Below are 3,291 nucleotides of genomic sequence, written 5' to 3'. Positions count from 1 at the left end.
ACAGGACATGTCAACTGACTGAGCCATTAGCTGACTCATTAGTCATGAGTGTGTCAATGTGCTTTTTGCTGATTATGCCTATATGCTTTTTGCTGATTATGCTTCCGTGACTGACACGCCAGCCACTTATGGCGTCTCTTTTTCCAACAACACGGAAAACAGGGTATTTGCTCCCTTGTGCCAATGTGCTGCATCTCTGGCGAATACTGGCCAGACCTTACAGGCCCCTCTCTGCTTTTGTGCAGGTCAGCACTGAGTCAGTGCACAAATCTGCCACCGGGGGGTGCTGCTGCCTTATAAGTGTGAAAAAGGCAGGCACTTCTGACGATCAAGGATCACCAACCAACTCAAACTTTCCCCTAAGACAGCCTTCCCCAACCTGGTGACTTCCAGATGTTTTGGCCTACAACTCCCATCATGGCAACATTGGACATGCTGGTTTGGGCTGATGGGAGCTGTAGTCCATCTGGAAGGCAACAAGCTGCCCAGCCATGCCCTAAGATACAAGTGCTAACAAATAAACAACAACAACAGAGGCAGGGTAGCAACCCTTTTTATGGCAGAGCACCTATGCCTTGAACAGTTGCAGAGCATGCAGACATCCAACAGGTATAGCCACTCCCACCATAGAGATACAGTGCTGAGAGGATCATTTCTCCGCCGAATTACCACACAGTAATTAAAAGCACAGCAGCCTTTCCAGAAAAAAGGTGGTGAATCCACTCGGAGCTACATTCTATCCGGGCACAGAATGACCTGATACAAGAGCAGTGGTTTCCAAAGTTTGTATTTGCAGGTTCTTCATCTTCCAAGGAATCTCTGCACAACAGCCGTGGAAACCTAGGGTGTTGCAGTGGATTCTGCGGCACATTCTTTGGCATACTCTCTATTCACTGGCCCGGTCTACTGGGCTTCACAGCTGCCCTACTTGAATGGAGAGTGTGAATGAGAACACAGCCATCACTCCTGCAACTGTGTGTTGCAGAGGGAAGATTGGTAGTGAGGAAGCGAACTGTTACCATGCGGTATCCTTGGGCACCTAGTTGCTGAGTGCCAGGAAAACATTTTGAAGAGGGGCGCAGGCCAGGTATTGGTGTTGGGCCCAGCTGGAGCCACGTCCCTCTCAAAAACTGTTCCTCGTGCTCAACAAAAGGCGGCCAGGCAGCTGCCATTTTAATTTTCCACAATGCCTCAGAGTCCCCCAGAATGCAGTTTTAAGAAACCCTGCAATGGCGATCATTGTACAGAAGAGGCCATATCAGCAAGTGCTGCTTTTCATGTCACAGTACTGCAGGGGTGAGGAAAAGCTGCACTTGTTGAAATTCCCTTTTCTGCACAATAATCAGTGGCACAGGAGCCCTTTCATCTCATGCTACGTATGACCTTATCTGGGCAGGAGGGAGGTGGTAGGATGCTCCATTCTGCCTCTAGGCAAGACAGCAAATGAACAATATGCAGAGAGTGACAATATAATAAGCAGAAATAAAGGCATTTTTGTGTTGCTCACTGGTTGCTACAGGAATATCACATAGAACTCAGTGTGGGCAGGATGCCAACTGACCGGTGGGGACACAAAAAATGGCATGGCCTGCTCCTATGTTTTTAATACCACCTTGGTATGCAGGAATAAGTGGGTGGAGCCTGTTGTGGCACGGAGATATAAACGTGATCACCAGCCAGTGACTGCACATTAAGCTGGTAAAGGCACAGGTGCATGGGTGATATTCAAAAGCTGGCAACCCTATCTGGTCCAAGCAGAAACCACCACAGCTGAGGTGCTGTGAATAGGACAGACAAGTGTGTCATATTATGCAGCATCAGGGAGGCCTATTCTTCTGATGTGGTTGACTTTCAAAGCTTTCCTTTCTCACACAATGGGGTTTTCTCTCAGCCACCATTTGTGCAACCTGTAACTACATCTACCACCTGACGGGCAACTTAATGAGATTAAGGGTGCAACCCTATGCATGTTTCGACAGAAAAAAGTCCTACGACTCCCAGCATTCCCCAGCCAGCTATGCTATGCTTGCTGGGAGTCGTAGGACTGTCTTCTGCTGTCAAAACATGCATAGAGTTGAACCCTAATAGTCACATTCTGTCGCTGAGGAAGAAAAGAAGCCAGAAGGAGCAACAGGCAATGGATCAGCCAAGGTGGCATTTATTTACCAACACTTTACTAACTAATGAACTTCACAATCAGAGAGGGTGGTGGTGGTGGTGGCCACCAGCTTAGGTGGCTTTTGCAAAAAAAAAAAAGGGGGTTAGTCAGTGGTTCCCAATCTTGGGTCCCCAGATGTTGTTGGACTACAGCTCATCAAGTGAGGCTGCAACCTGAAGCGAAAAGGAAGCTGATCAGGCTGGTCATACACGTTAAATATCATCCCACAGTTGAAGCATCTATGCCACCCACACTACTGCAGTTTTCTGGAGCTCCAGCTAGGTTTCTCTCTCCTTACCAATTCCCGGCCATCTTCCTTACCCATTTCCCTAACACACACACACTCCAGTTCTATTCCAGGCACTTTGAAGTTGATGACTGGCTTTCATAGTATCCCCAAAGAATTTCCCCTGAGATTTAGATACTTCCCCGTGCCCCCACAATCTGCTCCCCTGTGTATACTTCACGCTGAGTGAAGTGAAGCAGCTCTCCCTTACTCCCCTTTGCAACAGGTATGGTGCTATGAAAAGGATGCTCTACCAAGCAACATATGCCCAGCAGTAAAGACGTAACTACTCAGAATCAAAAAGGACCGCTCAGGCTGTCCCTTTAACCTTAGGCTGCATGGAGCTAGGACAGTCTTCCCAAACGTGGTGTCCTCCAGATGTGTTGGACTACAACAGCATCCCTGACTATTGGCCACAGTGGGTGGGAATGACAGGAGTTGCCTTCCAACAACATCTGGGAACTAATGGTTGAGAACCACTGGTATTATTTCATATATGTGGAGCCCACCAGATTGGGAAAGGTGGGATTAGATGGGTCTTGGTCTGATCTGGTAAGTATTCCATTCTAATATTCTCATGTCTATGGTGTATGTACACCACTAAAGGAGCTGGATTGTGGCTTAGTCCTACTTAGAATAGACCTATTGAAATCAGTGGTACTTCAGTTATTCACAACTGAATTCAGTTCCTATGATTTCAATGGGTCTGCAACTCCCATCAGTCCTAGCCAGCATAGCCAATGCTGAGGGGTGATAAGAGTTGCAATTCAACAATATCTATATATTCACAGTTTCACCTCTACCAGCCAGCCTAGTATGGATCACATGAATACAGCACTTGACTGCA

The sequence above is a fragment of the Heloderma suspectum genome, chromosome 2 (genome assembly GCF_057233095.1).
Source record: "Heloderma suspectum isolate Gila_16-S chromosome 2, 16-S_ref, whole genome shotgun sequence".
NCBI lineage: Eukaryota > Metazoa > Chordata > Lepidosauria > Squamata > Helodermatidae > Heloderma > Heloderma suspectum.
The sequence above is the reverse complement of the archived record's forward strand: the minus strand, read 5'-3'. Positions refer to the sequence as shown.